We start from the raw sequence: 21,416 nt of genomic DNA, 5'->3' as shown, positions 1-21,416 counted from the left end.
GACTTAACCACTAAGGAGCCTTGCCTCTGGGGAAGCCACACCTCCCCCACCCCCGCCACCAGGACCACCCCAGCTAGTCCGGGAGAGGCTGAGAATCAGGATCAAACCACCTGGAATCCTCAAAGTCGGGCCCCCGCTCAGGAAGTCCCCCAGGGTTCACTAGCTGGATTTCCCAGAGTCTAAAGCAGAATAGGGCGCCCCCTGGGGTAACCCCAAGCCGGGCCTGTCCAGATTACCTGTTTCAGAAGAGCGTGGCCACCCCTCACTCCCTCCCTCCAGCTCCCAGCCTCAGGGGCTTTGCACCTGCTGTTCCTTCCTGCAGACGTGCCTTTCCTCCACCATGGGGGCCCTTCAGCTCATCCAGGCCTAATGGGTCTGCCTTAGCAGCAGCCCCTCCTACCCCCATCCCTCTCCAACCCCTTTCTCTGCTATATATTTCCTTAGTAACACTTATCACCATGTGACATTATATTACATATGCCCTGGTTTAGGATTTAACGTCTGTCTTCCCTGTGAGAATCAAAGTGCCGTATAAAGAACCAGGCACAGCGACAGGTCCCACTGCTCTTGAACTAGTGAATGAACGAGCAGAGGATGGGAACAGAAAAGTCACGCCAGGCTTAAGGGGCAGGCACCTCCTCTCCCCGTTCCCTGCCTGCCCCCCCAGCCTGGGCTGATTGTGTCTACGTTGATGGCAAAGGCTTGCCAGATTTTTTGATTTTTCAAAAGAAGCTGAACATCCAGATTTTTATGTAGCATCTCCTGTTTTTTTAATTCACTAGCAACTTATTCAAATTACCAAAATGAAGAAACGGCTTGGTGAGCCAGACCTTATGTAGCTAAACGCAGTCAAGTTTGGCAAAGTGGGCCCCCCTTCCGTTGTAAGGGGAAGTGACATTTGAGCGGGGGGGGGTGCGGGGGGGAGGCTTAATAGGGGAAACTTAGGCACAGGCCAAGCAGGGGGGCTGGAGAAGAGGAATCCGGGCCGAGTCGGGTGGGGTGGGGGGCCTATGAGCTGTCCCCACCCCGTAGACAGGCTCATACCCCTCACCCCTCTCTTCGGAAGTACTCCCACTGACCCACCCCTGGTCCCAGCTGGCTGAGAGCCACGCACTTGAAGCATATGCGTGGAGTGTTTTGAGAAGGAACACACAATACACAGCAAATAAGGCTGCTTCTCCGTCTGGCCCGGACACGTCCCTGCACTCCGCCAGATGGTCCCCCATCCGCCTCCCCAGCTGAGGCCAGGGCTTTGTGAGGCTCGGGTAGAGCCTCCCCTCCATCCCCCAAGAGGTGGCTGGGAACTTCTCTCCCCAGGGGCAGCTGGGAGGATTTTTCTTGGCCCACGGACAGGAAGGCTGATTCAGCTGGGAACCTTCTGGATTTATAACCCCACCGCTTCATCCCCTGGTGACCTCGAGCCCCAGTGTGCTGGCGTTTATTGCTAATTGTTTTCAGACAGATGGCATGGCCCAGAGTCTAATTCCCCAGTCTAGGGGGCGGGGATGCTGGGGGAGGAGGCCATGCCCTTGACCGCTGCTTGCATTCTTGAAGAAAATGTTCTGGGTTGGGGGGGGGTGAGCAGTGACAATGGTGAGGGCTTACAGAAGGGAAGCATGTCAGGGCTTTGGGAAGGGAATAGGGGAGGAGGAGGAGGAGGAGGGTTTTTCTGTTTGTTTTAATATTTATTTATTTATTTATTTTGGCTTCGCTGGGTCTTCTTAGTTGTGACACGCGGGATCTTTTAGTTGCAGCATGTGGACTTCTTAGTCGTGGCACGCATGCGGGATCTAGTTCCCGGACCAGGGATCGAACCTTGGCCCCCTGCGTTGGGAGTGCAGAGTCTTACCCACTGGACCACCAGGGAAGTTCCGAGGAGGAAGTTTTGAAAGGAGCGAGTCAACCTGAGGGTTCAAGAGGCTGATAAAGCTGGGTGAAGAATGCCCCCTTCTCCAGGAAGTCCTCCTGGATTGAAGTCTGTGTGACAAGGAGAATCTCTCCTTTAGGGTTGGATTTAGGGATAGAAGGAAGTAGGAGATTTGTTGGGAGGGTGGAAGACCCGCCCACAACCTAATAAGCAGCCCTCACTTTTTAATATGATTGCAATATAATTCAAGGGCTTACAGAGTCATCTGGATCCCACGAGTGCCAGGCATGAATGAAGATGCCAAATTACAAGTGAGAAAAAGAAGGTGGCCTCTGAAAGGGTAAGTGACTAGCTTGAGGTCACACAGTCAGTCCACAAAGATTCACTGAGCACCCACTGTGCCAGGGACACAACAGACAGCAGAGGGCAAGACCAACAACCTCCCTGTGCTCACAGTTTCCAGGTTTGTGAGAGGAGGCAGACATTCATTCACAAAAAAGTGAGTTCAGAAATAATAAGGACTGGAAAGAGATAAAATAGGGAGACGAGGAGTCAGGGACCTTAGGGGAAGGTCAGGGAGGGCTTCTTGGAGGAGGCAACCTTTGCGCTGAGCCTTGAAGATGGAGTAGGACCCAGACGTGCCTAATCCCAGGGGAGGAGCATTTCAGGCAGAAGGAACAGTAAGTGCAAAGACCCTGAGGTAGGAATGAGCTTGTTGTGTCCAAGAAACCAAATAAATAGCCAGTGTGACTACAGCAGGGTAAGAGTCATGGGAGGTGAAGTGTGGGATGTGGTGGGTCTTACATAAGAGCTGCGGCCCTGAAGCCTGTTGGCCAACATCATTGGCCACCAAACACATCCACAACTGAGTGAAACTGGTGAGCCAGGGATTATAACTCTATGTTCCAGCTAATGAAACCAGGGCCCCCTCTGAGAGGGCAAGTCCCAAGTCAGCCACCAGCTAATGTGCAAGAGAATTGAGATTTGAGTGGGTGTCCTGACTCCCTCAGCAAGCTCAAGGCAGAGAAAGTAAGCCTGGCTTCCATGGGAGGCTCCGCAGAATTTCTGAAATGCGTGCCAGTTTTCTGTGTGTGTGACAGTTAGATTGAACAATGGTTGGAAATCTCTTGAGCCAGTGGCTGACACATAAGAGAAAACCCAACACTCCCTGGGGTAAACAGAGGAGAGAATTTATTGGGTCATGTAACTGGAAAGTTTCAGGGGAAAGTGACTTCAGGAATGGCTGGATCCAGGGACTCAAAAGTTCCAGGAGTCACTCTCTCTTCATCTCTCAGTCCTGTTTGCCTTTGCAGGCTCTCCCCAAAAGATGACAGAAGCACCTCAGGAGCACCTAGGATGATCAGCAGCTCAGCAAACTCCACATAGACAAAGCTTCTCTGCTGCAGTAATTTCAGCAAACGTTGCAGGGTGGACTCTCATTGCTTCATTTCAGGTCAGATGGCCATCCCTGAGCCAATCACTGTGGTCAAGGGAATGCGCTTTGCTGATTGGCCATCCCTAGAACTTGGGATGTGGAACCGCTCCTTCTTCTCACGGGCTGCAATTGGGAGAGAGATGGTCCCAAAGGAAGATGGAGATGCAAAAGCCAGAAACAGGAGGAAAGGATGCTGGGGAGGCCAAAGCAAGCATGCCCACTGCAGAGTTGGAGGGCGTCTCCTTCTGTATGCCTCCTACGGCCATGTCAATGTCAAGCGACTCTGCAAGGCACAAAGACAATGGCACTGGCAGCCCACGCAGCCCCTGCCATGTGGTGGCCCCTCCCCACCAGAAGGCTGGCAGAAGGGGTGGGTTGTAGGAGCATCCGGAGTGGCTGCTCACAGGCCTCTTTCAATCACTGACATCTGGCCTCGCAGTGGGACCTCCTCTCCTTATTCATTCAATAAATATTCACTCCTCATCTACTTGGTGCCAGGCACTGCACTCAGCCCTGGATATATAACCATGAATGAAACAGAAGAAAAAAAATCCTTCTTTCTGTTCCCCAAACATACCAAGAGAGGGCCTGCCTCAGGGCCTTTGCACATGCTGTTCTATCTCCCTTGCCACGTACTTCCCACTTCACTTGGCCTCACTCCTACTCACCCATCAGGTCCTAGTGAAGCATCTCTGCTCTGGGAAGCCTCCTCTGTGCCCCTGGGTGAAGTCAAGCCCCCCAGTTAAGCTCCCCCCTCCATCTCTCCGTGGAAACTCTCTTGACACTCATCCCATATGGAGGGAGAAGCAGAAAGGTGCAGTGGTTAGAGCACAGATTCTGGCACCACAGGCTGCCTGGGTGCAAATCTTGGTCTCTCACTGAAAAGCAGTGTGACCTCAACCAAGTCACTTAACCTCTCTTAGCCTGCTTTTTAAAATGAGGAGAATGATAATCCCACCCAGAGAGGATTAAATGAGATACTATATGTCGGTCGGGTGCGTGGAACAGGGCCTGATACATCGTATGTGATCAACAAATGCTGTTGTGGTCATCATGTGGAATTACTTGGTCACTGGACATCTTCCCTGCCAGGCTGCAGCTCTGGAGAGGTCAGGGCAGGGCTTTGCCTTGGGCGTGGTTACCCCTGGTTTGCAGGTGTACCTGGTGTTGCACGCGAGGTCTGGACGGGAAGGGAAAACTCAATCATCACGTGCAAACTGGACGGATGTTTTGCTCTCTGAGACCTGTGGACCCTCCATGCTACACCCCAGGGGCTCCCCTCTCCCCTCCCAGGCCCCTTACTACTGGGGCTCATCTGAGCCACACCCTGCCCCCACCCCAGCCTCCTCTAACGCCCAAGCGCAATTAAGCCAAATTTTTTATTTAAGATATTTATAAAGGCACTAAGACTGCCCTCTAACATCAGCTTATATATTCTTAATCTGCCGTTAAAGTGATTTAAAATGGAGCTCGACAGACAGGAGTGATGAAAATTAAAAGTCTCCAGCACCTCGCGTCTGGCTGCGGTGCCCCTACAGACAAGGACTCAGGGGCGGGGGCGGCTGGGCACCTCCACCCCGCTGTGTGCCAGGCTCTTTCTCCAGGCCTGGGGCCGCCAGGGGCGGGGGTCTGGGGAAGGAGCCACCTGGAGGGGCTGCGCACGCGGCCTAATGAACGGTGACATCTGGTCGTCTGTTTAATTAACGAGCCGTTCTCGCTGTGGCAGGACACAGGGACCTTGCAGAGGTCCCTTGCAGAGGGGAAAAAAAAAAGCTCAGGGAGAGAGGACTGCAAATTTACAGACTGATTTTTTTTCCTGCCTCCTTTTAGAAACCGGAGAATGGAACCCGGCTCCTGTCTTTCCTTTTCTGCAAGACAATTTCCTGGGACTCATTTCCCGAGTATCCTGGTGGGTGGACCAGCTCCCAGCCCATTCTTCTCCCTCCTCCCCACCCGCGGCCCTCCTCCCACGCAGCCCCTTCCCAGGAAAGTCTGAAATAAATGAAGGTCACAAGCACATGGGTCTGCAGCTTCCTCCAGGCCCGGCCTGAAAAGCCGTGGATCAGCAGTGAATTAAAGCTCCCCGTCGTTGTCAGCTCCCTCTTCCATAAATGTCTCTCGGGTCCCCTCCACCCACTGACAATGTGCCGCCACCTAAGGAGATAGCAGCCCTGGGCGGGGGGAGGGATTTGGAGATCTCACGTTCCAGGACGGGCCCACCAGGTGGTGGCCTTGCAGAGCACAGCCCTGTCCGCAGGAACGTCTGGCGGTGAGTGTAAGGACTCCGCAGGGATGGCTCTGCCCTCCTATCTCCCCAGGAGATCCGCCCCCAAGACGGGCAGCTCTGACCGCGCCCAGGAAGATGCCCGTAGAAGTTTCTCCCTTCAACACCATGGAGATTTGGGTCTGGAGTTCAGGTGGGAGAGAATGATTTTGGATGTGCCTAGGTCCCTTTGAGACATCTGAGTGGCAGTACTGAGTACACAGGTGGATAGGCCACTCAGAAGAAAGCTCTGGGTTGGAGACAGAAATGTGGGACTCATTGACACGTGGGTGGGCGCCAGAGCAGTGGGGGTGGGGGGGACTATAGAATGGGGAGGGGACGGGGTTCCGACAGCCTTGGGGATCTCCCCAGAGGTGGAGAACAAGCAGCGCGAGAGACAGACCCTCAGATGTTCTCCCGCGACGGCTCCCTGTCATTTTCTGGTGTTCAAGTCCCTGTGTAATCCTCTCCCCTTGTATGTGGGCAGGTTCTCAGGCTTGCTTCTCCCAGTAGAATAATTCTTAAGATCTGCAGCCTGGAGGGCACTTCATAGCCAACAGAAAAGCTCTGGTTGGGCAGAAGCAGTTCAAATCCCAGGAGGAAGGAAGGCAAATGGATTGCGTGTCATTTCTGAGCCCTGTAGGGGAGCGCGAGCCACACCCCAGGCCGAGGGACCGGCCCTTCCCGACTCGGCACCGGACACATGTGGGAACCCCCGGGTGAGGCTTCCGCCTTCCCAGGCAGCCTCTGTCTTGTCTAGGGTGGTGGGCCTGGGGCTGGCGGGCAGCGAGCCCAGGAGGCCCCCGTGCCACACCCCACGGCTGAGCTGGGGATTCTGCCCTCGCAGCTGGGCTGACCTCCTGCAGGCGGGCCTCCGTCTAAACAAGGGCCCAGTGTGTTTCCCTAGGCGAGGATTTGGCTGAGGTTAGCCCAAGAGCCTGGTTCAGACAGGAGCCCTTTGAAGGCAGCATGAATTGGGCTCAATGTCTCCATCCAGCTGAGACTGGAGGTGGGGGGCAGGGGCCCAGCCAGAGCGGCTTCCAGAAGGCCTCTTGTCCAAGGATGAGAAGAGGCTTGGCGTCCGTGCCCACCTCCGGTCCCGCGGCAGCACCCTCATGCCACAGCACAACACTGCAGCAGCGATTCCCACAGCCTCTGCCAGAGCGAGCCCCGAGCAGGACAAAGATGGTCCTGGACAAACATGTGTGATTTGTAATACTTATGCATGTATGTTAAGGTGTACTAGATAAAAGCTAGCTGGCCCATCCCATCAGAGCTTTCTCAGATTTTATTGCTTTGTGCGAGGTGACATCTATTGACAGTTAAAAAGGGGCTTACTGGGAACTACCCAAATGTCCACCAGCAGTGAATAGGTAAGTGAATTGTGGTACATCCACACAGTGGAAAGCTGCTCAGCAATGCAAAGTAATACTATCCTGGTCTGCACACCATGGATCTATATGTGGAGGGCTGGGGATGGATGCCATTCTTTGTTTCGTTTTGGCCGTGCCACGCGGCTTGTGGGATCTTAGTTCCCCAACCGGGGATTGAACCCAGGGCCTCAGCAGTGAAAGCACCGAGTCCTAACCACTGGACCACCAGAGAATTCCCTGGATGGCATTCTTAAAGGAGGAAGATGCTGAGCCTGATGTCACGTGGCACAGGGGCCAAAACACAGGCTGCTCTAACGCTCCACCCCTGTGCTGGCACCCAGTCTGTGTCTATATCAAGGCAATTGTCCCCAAGAATGTCCCCCATCCCTCCTCACCCATCCATTGTCTGACTCTTACTCAGATGAACTTATTTCTTTCTCTCGGCTTCACTTGGCCCTGCCTCTGGCCTCTTCAAACCACTCCCTCCCCCACCCCGGGGCACAAATTAATCTTCCTAAAGTGCTGCTCTGATTGAGGCTCTCCCCCCTGCTCAAGCACCTTCAGTGGCTCCCTATTGCCAGGAAAATAAAGATCAAATGGCTCAGCCTGGTGTTTCACGTTCCCAGGATTATCTGAGCAGTCTTCTGTCCTATAACATACACCATCCACAGCAGCTAATTTTACGCTGTTTCCTGAATGTACATCACGATTTCTCACATCCTAGCCTGCTCTTTCTACCTCCCATGCCCTTTCCCACATCCCTGACTGTCAAATCCTGTCTTTTTTTTTTTTTAAGATGCAGCTTAAATGCCACGTCCTCCTTTCTGGTCAGAATCAAATACACCCGCCTTCATCATTTCACTGCCCTGTGTCTCCATCCTGAACACCCTTATCCATTTTCCCTTGGGCCATAGTGAGTCGGGTTCCACTCTCAGGGGATCAGGATTTTAAAACAATCACTTGAGGAGGGTAATGCTTAATCCAAAGGAATTCTGCTCTGATGGTGAAACTTCAAGCACCCGTGATTACAGAAGAGGGCATAGTGTGGATCAGGGGGGCCCTCCCTGTAAAGCACTTAGACCAAAGGCCACGAACTCCAACAATTAGAGTTGAGGAGAGAGGCTGTGAGCTGATATTTGTAGGGAAGACATCACAGAAAAGGAAGAATTGATCTGGACATGGACGGTGGATGGGACTCAGGGAGGTGGCATGGTTCTGGGGAAAGAATTTGGAATTTGGACTTAGATAGGCTTGGACTCAAATTCTTTTTCTGCGTCATTAGAGGCCAAGAGTCTTTTGCTTATCCTAGAAACCTCAATTCAAAATGGCCTCAGTTAAAAAGAAAAGATATTGGCTTTTATAATGACAAAGTCCAAGGGTAGTGCCAGCTTCAGGTATGGCTGGATCCAGGGGCTCAATCACTGACCTCAGCATGCTCTCTCTTTCTGTCTCATGGTCATTTTTCTCTATGTTGGCTTTATTCTCAGGTAGGCCTCGCCCTCAAGATGGAAAAGGCATCCCAGCAGGCTCAGCTGAACATTCATGATGGTTAGTCACCCCCAAAATTCTCTCTTCCCAACTGTTCTAGGATTACCTCTGAGTGGACCAAACTGGGTCACCTGATGGTCCCTGAACCAATCACTGAGGCTACAGGTTTGGAAAATTCTGATTGGCCACGCTTTAGTCACATGCCCATCTATGAACCAATGGGTGGAGTCAGACTAACCCCAAACCACATGGTCTGAGGTGAGGGAGGGGTCATCTTCGAGGAAATGCAAGGACAGTGACCAGAAGAGGCATCCAAAGCAACCGATGTTCCCTAAAACTGCTGAACAGCTGTGGGAACTTGGGCAGGTGCCTTAGACTTTCTGATCCTCGGAGCCCATGGTTGTGAAGTGGGAATATTACAGGCCGACCGCAACGTGGAGCTGTGGAGAGTTAATGTGCGGATGTTAATGGAAGCAGTGAGCACTCACTAGGTACCTGATGAAAGTCCACAGAATCAGAAGCGGGGAAGCACCTGGACTGGAATTAGAGCAGGAAATGGTAGGCGTGGCAGTGTATTTTACAAGGTGGCCACAAGTTCTTCCATCTCACAAGCTATCTTTACAATATGAAGTTGTCACTCCTGCAATTGAGAGGCGGGGTCCATGTCCCTCCTCTTGGCCAGGGCTGTGGCTATGATGGAAGTGACACTATGTGACTTCTGAGGCTAAGTTACAGAAGGTGACACAGCTTCTTCCTGGCCCTCCTGAGATACTTCTTCCTACATGTTGTGAGGCCGACATGTTGTGAGGAAGCCCAAGCTGCCCGAGGAGGCCACAGTCCGAGTTGAGGTCCCAGCTGATAACCAGCCTCTACTGTGTGAGTTGCAAGATGTGTGAGCGAGCGAACAGCAAGATGACCCCAGCCCCAGGGACCATGTGACTGCACCTGAGACCTCAGTTGCAACTCGGACCCTGCCTGAGACCACCTAGCCGAGCCTCGTTGATGCCAGAACCGTGACATAATAAAATCATTGCTGTTGTTTTATGCCACTAAGTTTGGGGTGGTTTGTTACATAGCAACAGATACTGGGGAGAGTGAGCTAGTCCGAGGGATTGTGGGTGGAGGCTCTCATGGGGAGCTATTACTTGTCTGATCGCACAACAGAATCTGTCTCCAGAGCTCACTCACTCCCATGCCTGGGTTAATGCTAGTCTGTCGAGAGAAGAAAAGGAGAGGCCACGCTTGAGGCCCCTGAGGCCCCTGAGCTGCACACAGCCCTGTGCCTGCTGGCAGAAGCTGGCTCAGCCGTACCACTGGGTACTTGCTGTGAATTTCCCAGGACAATGTGGTGGCCCACATGCTTTGGGACAAACTGTCCTTTGCAGTGTTGGTCCTTCCAGAAGCTCAGGCCCAGCCCGCTCTCACTGACTCGTGAATGGCACTTGTCACCTTCTGAAAGTGGAGGAGTGGGGAAGCAAATTACACCCTTGAAGGTGAACTTGCTGGATGTTTGCATAACCCAGGCTGGAGAATTTCCTTTTGCTGAGGTTGGAGGAGGCTGAATCGCAATGGGCCCCCCGTTTTTCAGCCCCATTCTGCTCTCCACTCCCTCACTCAGGTCCTGTGGGACTTCCTGGTTCCCATTCTGTCCTGCTACCCTGGGCAGGTCACCTCTGAAAGAAGGGAGATGAAGTTGAATGTGAATTGTACCCGGGTGGCATCTACACAGATCAGGAGATAATCCAGCTAATTGGATCCTTTGAAGCTTACAAGGAAACATTCCACTCTGGACCTCAAATGCCCAAGCTGCCACACACACACACACACACACCCCACTCCCGGGGCATTCAGGCATCTCCGCCCCATCCCCCTGCAGCACTCATGGGACCAGTTCCTGCCCTCTCCACACCTGAACTACCATTTGCTTAATTCTTTAAAATCCACCACTTGCTTTCCCTTTAAGAACATACATTGACTTAAAAAAGACAGCTTAGATTACCCCATAATTGGAAAGCCAATATCACATGTCATAAACAGAAGGCGACCGTGAAAATAAATACAAGGACACGAAGGAGATCACCAAAATCTGGCTTCCATCCTGCTGCCTGACCGGATGAAGTTTTTTTGAGATGGAAATTTTCTCTTGCTTTGTTGTAGAGATACCTGAGCCAGCCTCAGTGAGCCCCGTCAAAGACATGTCAGCACCCCGTGGAGACTTTCTCCTTCAAGTTGGCAGAAGAATGGAAAGAAGAAAGGGAGGGACTTTCTTGTCACTGAGGCTTATTTAATGCTGTCTCTGCATCCACCCCAGGTCCTCTCAGCCACGGGGGCAGGATGGTCATGATGGTGAATGCTTAAGCAGAGCTTGCTGTGGGCTTGAGTCAATTCCAGGACATTCAGTGCACTACCTCATTTAATCCTCAACAACCCTATGAGTTAGAAGTAGGTGCTGTTATCATCCCCACATGGGACCCAGAGAGGTTAAGTAACTTACCAAAGGTCACACAGCCAGTGAGTAGTGAAGCAGGGATTTGAACCCCAAGCTCCCCAGCTCACTGCCTGGGAAGCACAGGTCTACACCCATCAGGTCCAAGGACAATTGCTTGGAGTCTCTGTACTGGGTTGAATAATGTCCTATCCAACCCCCCCTCCCAAATTTGTGTCTACCTGTGAAGGTGACTTTATATGGAAATAGGGTCCGTGCAGATAGAATTAAATTAAGATGAGGTCTTACCGCAGATGAACGGATAAAGATGTGAGATACACGCACACACACACACGCACACACACACACACACCCGTACACAATGGAATGCTACTCAGCCATAAAAAAGAATGGAATAATGCCATTTGCAGCAACGTGGATGGACCTAGAGATTGTACAAAGTGAAGTAAGTCAGACAGACAAAAACAAATATCATACGATATCACTGATATGTGGAATCTAAAATATGGTACAAATGAACTTACTTCCAAACCAAAACAGACTCACAGGCATAGAAAACAAACTTATGGTGACCAAAGGGGAAAGTGAGGGAGGGATAAATTAAGAGTTTGGGATTAGCAGATACAGACTATCATATATAAAATAGATAAACAACAAGGACATACTATATAGCACAGGGAACTATATTCAATATCCTGTGATAAACCATAATGGAAAAGAATATATATATACATATATATATGTATATATATATATATGTATATATATGTATATATATAACTGAATTCCTTTGCTGTACACCAGAAACTAGCACAACATTGTAAACCAACTATACTTCAATTAAAAAAAAAATAGATGAGGGCTTCCCTGGTGGCGCAGTGGTTGAGAGTCCGCCTGCTGATGCAGGGGACACGGGTTCGTGCCCTGGTCCGGGAAGATCCCACATGCCGCGGAGCGGCTGGGCCCGTGAGCCATGGCTGCTGAGCCTGTGCGTCCGGAGCCTGTGCTCCACAGCGGGAGAGGCCACAACAGTGAGAGGCCCGCTTACCGCAAAAAAAAAAAAAAAAAAAAAAGATGAGATCCAATGACTGGTGTCTTTATAAGAATATGGAAATCTGGACACAGTGATACACAGAGGGAAGACAGCCATGTGACCATGGAGACAGATATGGGAGTGACGGGGCCACAAACCAAGGAATACCCAGGAAGCTGGCAACCACTAGAAGCTGGAAGAGACGTGGAAGGATCCTCCCCTAGAGCCTTCTTCAGGGGAGCACCGCCCCGCCGACACCTTGATCTCAGGGTTTTGGCCTCCAGAGCTGTTAAGAGAATATGTTTCTGTCTTTTAAGGCACCTAGTTTGTGGTAATTGTTATGGAAGCCCCGGGAAATGAATACAGTCATCTTGGCCAGTGTTTGGGGGGAAATGTCTCCCAAGAGGATGAGAGTCTCATGGGAAAGGGGTCTGGAGTTCACTGCAGGAGGTCTCTTGCTTTTTGTTGGAAAGGCTGAATTCCCAGCTTTCCCCAGCTGCTCTGACACCTGCGGGGGCAACCTGACCTTCCCTGGTCCTCCTATGCTTCTCTTGCTGTGTGACTTTGGGCAAGTGACTTAACTTCTCTGAGCCCCCAATTCCTGTCATGGATTTAGCAAGAAATAGACCCCCGGGAGGCAGCTCTTATATCTCAGTAGATTTAGGCTTTAGGACGCTTCACCATTTAGAGTTACCTCCCTGTTGGTTTGCCTGCTTGTGTCTGTCTAAACCAGTGTTGTCCAGCAGAATTTATTTTATTTTTTATTTTACTTATTTATTATTTATTTATTTATTTTTGGCCGTGCTATACAGCATGGGGGATCTTAGTTGCTGGACCAGGGATTGAACCCACGCCCCCTGCAGTGCAAGCACAGAATCCTAACCACTGGACAGCCAGGGAATTTGCTAAACAATGCAAATTTATTCCCTTACAGTTCCTGAGGGCAGAGGTCTGAACTGGGCCTTACTGGTCTGCAGTCAAGGTGTTGGCAGGGCTGCGTTCCTCTCTGGAGACTCGGGTGGGGAGTGGGAGGGAGGAGAATGTGTTTTCTTGCCTTTTTCAGCTTCTAGAGTCTCATGGCCCCGTATCACTCTGACGTCTGCTTCCATGACTGGATCTTCCCCAACTCTGACCCTCCTGCCTCCCTCTTATAAGGACTCTTGTGGTTACACTGGGCGGCCCCTCCAATAATCCAGGATAATCTCCCTTTTCTGAGATCCCGAACTGAATCACATCTGCAAAGTCCCTTTGTCATGTAAGGTCACATATTCACAGGTTCCAGGGATTAGGACACGGACACCTTTGGGGGCCATTATTCTGCCTCCCAAACCCCATATGGCTAGTGGCTACCATACTGGACAATGCAGGTCTGGACCTTCCGTTCCTAGAGGATCTGACACTGATGTGTCCCCTGAGCCAGGCACACAGTAGGTGCCCAATTAACGTGTTCAATTAATGAAATTTGAATACCGCCTCTACAACATGTTTGTTGAAGGATGTGCTGGCTGTAAACTCTTAAGTCCAAGCTAAACTTTGCAAAATGGAGACCCGTATTCTGGTGCCTCTAACAGAGCCTAGGCCACTCCTTGGAAATGCTTCTTTTCCCAGCTCTACTGTGTGACCTTAAGCAAACCTCTGTGCATCTCAGCATTGACTTCCTCATCTGTACAGTCTGAGAAACAGCTACCAAAAGCCTCACAAGAGAAAAGAAAACTGAGGCACAGAGAGGCTAAGGGGCTGGCCCAAGGGCAAGGTCATGAGGAAGGGGAGGAATCTGTTCCAAAGTCCGGAATGCACTTCAGAAAAAGGGTGTGAGAAACCAGTAGAAAGGCTTTCTGCGCCATCTGGGGAAGAGAAGATAGCCTGGACCAGGGGTAGAGTCAATGACTGACTTCTTAAATGCTGTGCTATCTGCCTGAAGAGCTCTAAACTTTTTCTGACTGTTGAACTCCTACTCACCCATCAAGACCCAGTTCAAATGTCCCTTTTTTAAGGAAACTGTCCTTGACTCCCTGAACCCACTTCTAATGTAACAAAAAGAGCCCAAGATCCCTGGACCTCCCACAGAAGCTGTGCTGCCCCATCACAGTCCAGATATTTTAAATCACCTGCCTAAAACCACATGGGCCAGCAAGTGACAGATCTGGATCGTGAACCCAGGTGATCTGGCTCCAATGTCTATGCTGTCATGAGGCTATACATACACATTCAGCACACACCCACACATCCCTAACTGCACACATATAAACACATGTACACACATCCATATATACAAACACACACATGCTCACACAATCCACACACACACGTATACACATCACATCTATAAATACATGCACGTACACACAACACATGAACATACACAGTCCTATTCTTTTGCACATGTGTGACCATTGAATGCACGTGCGTACATATGTGCACACACCACATAGACACGCAGATAGACCAGACGCGCTTGCCCCTCGCACAAGCTTGTTCCCCTGCACACACGCATACAACATGCTGGCCCATGCACCAGCCCGTAGGCCTGTACACATAGGCGTGCAGGAAGCCCACCTGCCCACACACCCCTACATAGGGGCCTACACCTAAAAATAAAATCTAACGCTTACCACTGGGACAGCATGGGTAGGCACACACGAATGCATGTGTATGTATCCTCACACATCTAGCTAAAAATTCACATGTACCATGAACTCAATCACAGACAGAAAAATATCTAACTCAAATATGTGAACTGGAATATTCAAAATTCCACCTTCCTCCCGTGCACCCCCAGACATGCAAATGCATACTCGGGTACTTGCTCCGTCTCCTGTTCTCTGTCCCCAGGCCCCACCCTGCCCACCCTCGCCAGGGTAGGAGGTATAGCAGGCAGCACGGTGTTCGTGCTGGGAAGAGGGACGGGTCCAGCCCCAGCCCTGTCCTCAGAGCCCACCTGGCCTGCTCCTTGTCTCCCTGATCACACTCCTTCTGACCCCTGCACCACCCGGCCCATGCTGGATCCTGGGGCCAGAGGCAGGCCCAACACACTCCAGGGGCCCCAGATGAGGCCCAGAAACCTGGGAGGGACAGGGACCCCTCCACCCACCCTCGAGCCTGCGCCCGCTGTTCCCGCTGAGCAGAGAGGAAGAGGAAGCACAGCATGGGCCGGTGGGGAATGGGGGGCGCCCGCCCAGACAGCCTTCTGCGCGGCCAGATGGCCAGCCATCTGCAGTCCCCTCCTCCTCTGCCGTGGTCGGGCCTGGTGCCGGGGCGAGCGGCCTCGGAGCTGGCCGAGCACGGTGGAGACGTGTGCTGCCTGCCAGGCTCGGGAGCTGTTCTTCAGAGGAGGCCTGCCATGCCCGGCTGCTGTGGCCCAACCTCTCCCCCCATAGTGCAGGCACCTCTGTTCTGGAAGATTCTGGGGCTTCGGAATCCAACCCCTTCATCCAATCACTCATTCATTCCCCAAACACCAAGTGCCTACTAAGTGCTGCTGGTCCTAGAGATACAATGACAAATAAAACAAATACTTGTTGAGTATCTATTCCTCTTGGTCTCTGCTCAGCTGGACAAGTTGGGGTCTCCAGGGTGGAGCGAGGGGTGCCCGTCCCCTCCCAGACTTCTGGGTCTCATCTGGGTCCACCGGGTCTGCCTCTGGTCCCAGGATCCAGGCACTTTTCTAGGAATCAGGGCTATAGCAAATATATATTTGACAACAAATATATATTAGACATCTACTCTGTGTCGGTCACTAGGCTGATGACAACAGCGAGCAAACAAATGTGTATTGAGCACCTACTATGTGCTGGGAGCTGTTCTAGGCACGGGGAATACAGCAGTGAGCAAACTAATTGTTTGTTGAACACCTACTACATGCCAGGCACTGGGGAGACAGTGGTGACCAAGAAGGACACGGTCTCTGCCCTGACCAAGTTTGCAGTCTCCAGGGCAGAGGGGACGGATGAGCTATAGGGAATACATGAAAAATAAGGGGTGAGGGAAGGACAGTGGTATGCTTATCCATTTGGTCATTTTAGACGGGCAGTCAGGGATGCCTTCTCTGAGGAGGTGACATGGAGCAAGGAGTCAGCCCTCAGGCTCCCTGGGGAAGAATGTTCTGGGCTGAGGGAACAGCCAGCAGAAAGTCCTGCAGTGGGAACGGGCTTCATGTGCCCGAGACAGCTGTGGGGAACCAGGGCCCCTGGGCCCGAGCAGGTGAGCCCAGGGAGGGGCAGGGGTGGGAGATGAGGGGTGGGTGGGGCCCTGGTGGGGAGTCTGGGGAAAGTGAGGCCTGGGAAGAGACCCCAGGGATTTCGGGGGGTGGGGGAGCAGTGGGCACGTGAGGTGACAGTGATATCCCGACATCCCAACATCCTGTGCAAATGTTCTCCCTGAGGCCCACCTCCATGAGGGCTGTATCTGCATTGGTCCTGGTAAGTCTGGGAAATGAGCACCAGGATGATTCTCATTTTACAGACCGGAAGGTGGAGGCTCATGAGAACCCTGCGGTCCGGGGCCCGCATCTCACTGGATGCTCCTGATGCTTCCAGAGCAAGCAAAGGAGACGCCCCGAGCCCACGTGGGCCCTACCCATCACTCCTGGCGGCCCCAGGCTGGTCCAGCTCCCAGTCAGTGCTGCCCCAGCCGTGGACTCTGAAGGCAACGTCCCCGGCCGACCCCTCTGCTGGCGCCTGAAGCTGTCAGCCCTGATTCCCCGTGGGCTTAGTCACCCCATACAAGTGACATTTATTTATTCCCTCGCACGGAGTGTGGCGAGAATTAATTATTCAGCGCCAAGGAAGCACTTTGAACATAAAAAGTGCTGAGGATGACCGTGACATTACAGAGAATAATGTTCCCTCCTCATGCCCGCCTGCAGGTCTGGGTGCCTGAGCTGTCGCCTTCCATGGTCCCCTGACCACCCCCACCACCCCCGCCCGTGATGGGGGCAGAAACCCCCTGCATGGGGAAAAATTATCTGAGCTCAGAATTTCTTTTCTATGCAAGCAGGAAGGAAGAGAGGGAAGGAAGAAGGAAAGGAGGGGAGGAGGGGAGAGGGAGAGAGGGAAAGAGGGGGAGGAAGAAGGAAAGGAGGGGAGGAGGGGAGAGGGAGAGAGGGAAAGAGGGGAGGAAGAAGGAAAGGAGGGGAGGAGGGGAGAGGGAGAGAGGGAAAGAGGGGAGGAAGAAGGAAAGGAGGGGAGGAGGGGAGAGGGAGAGAGGGAAAGAGGGGAGGAAGAAGGAAAACAGGAGAAGGAAAGGAGAGGAGGAGGGGAGGGAGGGGAGTTTCACACATATTTTTCAGCTGCTCTGTGAGTTACGAAGGTGGTACAGAAGTGAGTCGCAGTGATACAGTTACAGATTATAAGGCACTTGCTCTGTGTTATTTTCATGAGGTCTGCAAAACAGGGTGGTTTCTCAGAGCAGAGAACGGGTTGCAGCCCCATTTTACAGATGAGGAAACTGAGGCTCTGGAAGGAGCAGCAAATACCCACCTCCCACAGCTTGGCCACAGTGGCCAGGAGCGAAACCTGTGAAAAGGAGTGTCGGGGGCTGACCCCAGGGGCTGTTCGCCGAGAGTTCTCACCTCTGTCAGGACAAGCCCCAGCTCCCTGGGCACCGGTATCCCCTGGGCACACGACACCAGCCCTTGAACCTGAGCCTCTGCCCTGTGGCCACCCTGAGGATCCGTGCATCCCGCCTCCCCCAGCCGGATGCCAGAGGGAAGGAGGCGAGAGGGGAGGGGAGTGAGGTGGTGGGGAGACAGAACAGCTTGCCAGGGAGGTTGAAGTTTGATTTGATTTAATATTTACCCCAAAGAAACCCCATCAGGCAGAAGAGACCGTGGAGACCGGCAGAGCTGAGTTTGCTGTAATTGCCAAGTGAGATGGTCTTTGTTCTTACCTTCAGAGGGAAAAAAAGGGTGCAGGCCACACTTGACTCCCCGCTCTAGGCCAGAGCCAAGCAATCCTAGTGGAGGTGGAGAACGGGGTCTCTGGGCCATCTGCACGCTTCTTTCTGGGGGTCCCAACTGTGCCGTGATTCATCTCCACACACCGCAGTGGCCAGAACCATGCCTGCATTCAATAGGGGCCCAGTAAATGCCTGCTCGTGCGTCCCGGGTGTCAATCTGAGGGCCCCTGTTCAGTGAAATAGGGAAGGACTGGGGGAAGCAGTGGCCTTGCTGGGACAGGTGACTTAGGCTCTCTGTGCCTCAGTTTTCCTATCTGTAAAATAGGAGCAAAAATGCTAGAACAACACCACAGACTAATGAGGATTCGAGGACTTGTTCCCAAAGTGCTTAAGATGGCAACTGGGACTTCCCTGGCAGTCCAGTGGTTGAGACTCCAAGGAAGATGCCACACTTCCACTGCAGGGGACACGGGTTCGATCCCTGGTCAGGGAACTAAGATCCCACATGCCCTGCTGTGCAGTCAAAAAATTAAAAATAAAAATAAAGTTAAAAAAATAAAAAGACAGCACCTGGTACGCAGCAAGTGTTATTGAAGGCGGAGCTACTGGGAGGCAACGATCCAAGCAAAGCCCCTGGCAGACAAGCGGTCTTCACAGCTAGATTCAAAACCTCTCACCCGTTCCAACCTCCTGGACAGATAAATGGCGTAGGAAAGGGGGCGGGGTTCCCTGGTGGGAAGGAAGGTGCTGGCCTCAGGACCCCCTCACCTTCCCACCCCCCCACTCCCAAACCCCGCTCAGACTGCAGGACGCTCTTCATGTTAATCAGGCCTCAGGGGTGGCCCTGACGTTTCCCTGTGTGGCCGCCCCCATGGGTCATAACTGAGTGATGTGTGTTTTGAGCCAGAAGACACTCCGGCTGTAAGTCAGGAGGCTGCGCAGGGGCATGGAGGCTCCTCAGCCACCTGGCTGCCTTCAGCCAGGGAGGTGGGTGGAGACCCCACAGGCTCCTCGGACGGCTGGGAACCTGCTGGAGGCTGCTGCCATGGCAACAGCGCTGGTTGCCCTCACTCCGCGTGGGCCCCATCCTGCCTCTCCTGGGCACTGAGTGGGCTGGGACTCAGCTGGTTACCCCTCCCTCCTCCTCCCCCAGGGGTCACTCGGGGGTCCTGAGAGCTCCCTGCCCACTTGCTACCCCAGCAGAGCAAAGCCAGCTCTAAGACATCCCTCTCTTAATAATAACTAATACCAGCTGACACGTATTGAGTACTCAGCTCTTTACAAGTATTAATTACTTAATTATCATGATAACCCATTTAATAGATAAAAAGACTATAGTCCAAAAGGGCAAAATTGCTTGCCCAGGATCACATGACTAGTAAAGAGCAAAGCTGGGGCTTGAACCCAGGATGCTGGCCCCGGAGTGCCATTGCATAATATAACGCAATGGTTAAGATACAGACTCTGGAGTGAGACAAGCTGTGTGAGCCTGGACAAGTTACTGAACCTCTCTGGGCCTCAGTTTCCCCTTCTGCAAAGTGGGATAATAGTACCTGCTTCAGAGACTCCTGGGAAGGATGAGATGAGTTAATACATGCAAAGAACTTAGAGAAGCAACGAGCACAAAGTAGGCGCCTGGACAAGTTACTGAACCTCTCTGGGCCTCAGTTTCCCCGTCTGCAAAGTGGGATAATAGTACCTGCTTCAGAGACTCCTGGGAAGGATGAGATGAATTAATACATGCAAAGCACTTAGAGCAGCAACGAGCACAGAGTATGCGCCTGGGGCTTACCCAATTTTCCCCTGGAAACAGATGAGGATTTGCAGCCAGGTTCTCCTGGGGAGGCCAGCAGGGGGAACAGGACAGAGAAGGAGGGGATGCCAAGCTGAGGTGTCACTTGAGTCACCGTCCCAGCCCTCGCCTGATCCGTGGGGGGTTCTGGAGCGTGAGTTACACCCCGAAGTTTGTCCTGCCTCCAGAGCAGGGGGCCGGACCCCCACACCGTCAGTGGTCGCCTAAGGGCTGTCCCAGCAGGATGACAACTCCCAGGCCGGTCAGGCTTTCTGGACACGGGGCCAAAGCACTTCCAGCTGCCCAAGAGCTGTGTGCAGAAGCAAGGCAAGAGTACGGGCAGTCAGGAGGAAAGCACACAGAATTGCAGAATCAGAGGAGAGACCCAGGCCTTGTGGGTGGAGCCCTGCCTGCTGTCCTAGACATTGTTATTTACCTTCCTAGGACGCCACAGCAAACCTGTCTGACCAGTAGAGTTGCCCTCGTTTTGCCAGAAGGTCACTTGGTTTGGTCAGAGTCACACAGATTTGGGGCAGGGGGCCAAAACTCTGGACTTTCAATTCTCCACAATTTTCACTGCACCCTGAGACCTGGTCGTGGGTCACCTTCTGCAGTACCTAGAAAAGATGATGCTTACTTGGGCAGGAGGAAAGTTAGCAGTTCAAAGGCCTGGGACACCTGGAGGAGGTTGTATCAGTCAGAATGTCTTAGGCAGCAAGTTAAAAAATCTGAATTCAAACAACTTTAATAATGAAAAAGATTTCTATTTTCCATGATAAGAAACCCTGAGGTGAAGGAGCTCCCGGGCTGGTTGATTCAGCAGCTCAGTGGTGGCATCAGAACCAGGCTCTTTCCCTCTTCTCTTTTCTGCTGCCCTCAATATAGATCATGCTCTTCAAGGCCCCCAAATGGCTGCCCAGATCCAGCCATCACATCCCACCGGGACAAAGTACAGCCCAAGATGAGCCAGTCAGCTCTTTTTGTGTGTTTCTCTTTTTTAAGAGCAAGTCAAGATCCCCCATAAAACCCCTACTGGGGTCCCCCTCACATCTCATTGGCTGGAGTTGGGTTATATGACCCAACAAACAAAGGGACACAGGGACCATGATTGGCTTAGACCAGGGGTCAGCAAATTAGGGCCCGCTGGCCAGGTCTGGCCCCAACCCTGCTTCTGTAAATAAGTGTCACTCGTGCACAACCATGCCCACTTTTTTACATACGGCCGCTTTCACGCTACAACGGCAGAGCTGAGTAGTAGCAACAGAGACGTTCTGGCCCACAAAGCCTAAAAGGATTATTATTTGACTCTTTACAGAAAATCAGTTTGCTGACCCCTGACTCAGCTAATTGGGATTCACCCCATGCTGGACTGCGTCATTGTCTCCGAGGGATGAATACTGAACAAAACGATGCTCTCTGGGTGAGGCAGGCTGGTGTCTGGACTGGCAGCTAAGTCATCGTCTAGGTCTTTGCTACTCAAGGCGTTGTCCATGGACAAGTAGCAACAGCCTCACGCGGAGCAGAACCCGGGCTACCCCCCTTCCCAGACCAACCACACCAGGACCTACATTTGACCAAGTCCCCGGGGGGTCTGTGCACGTGGGAAAAGCCCTAGCCCTGCAGAGGGCTGAAGGCACAGGTGGGGACAGATGGGCAGCTGCCCTGGATTGACACTGAGGCGGCCTGAGTTCAAGTCCTCACTGTGACCTTGACCAGCTGTGTGGCTGCAGGCAGGTCTGGCCACCCCTCAGGGTCTTAGCACCCTCACCTGCTAAACGCCACGTGTTAGCATCCTGGGACGGCCATAACAAGGTTCCCCAGACT

At 52.5% G+C, this 21,416-nt stretch overlaps 1 long non-coding RNA gene across 4 annotated transcripts; it reads right to left on the bottom strand.

Annotated features, from left to right (window-relative positions):
* Positions 1 to 3,068: 3,068 nt before the first annotated feature.
* On the bottom strand, positions 3,069 to 19,930 carry LOC309814921. Of its 4 annotated transcripts, none has more exons than XR_014295777.1 (3): positions 19,593 to 19,930; positions 17,792 to 18,529; positions 3,069 to 3,585 (listed from the first exon to the last, which is right to left on the bottom strand). It is a non-coding gene; the product is annotated as an uncharacterized lncRNA (long non-coding RNA). The 4 variants fall into 4 exon arrangements; XR_014295778.1 differs by lacking the exon at positions 19,593 to 19,930 and adding an exon at positions 19,354 to 19,444; XR_014295779.1 differs by lacking the exon at positions 19,593 to 19,930 and adding an exon at positions 19,354 to 19,444 and having other exon boundaries at positions 3,069 to 3,425.
* Between the last annotated feature and the right edge of the window lie 1,486 nt (positions 19,931 to 21,416).

This window comes from Mesoplodon mirus, assembly GCF_964341445.2.
Source record: "Mesoplodon mirus genome assembly, chromosome: 13".
NCBI classification, from domain to species: domain Eukaryota; kingdom Metazoa; phylum Chordata; class Mammalia; order Artiodactyla; family Ziphiidae; genus Mesoplodon; species Mesoplodon mirus.
The sequence above is the reverse complement of the archived record's forward strand: the minus strand, read 5'-3'. Positions and strand labels throughout refer to the sequence as shown.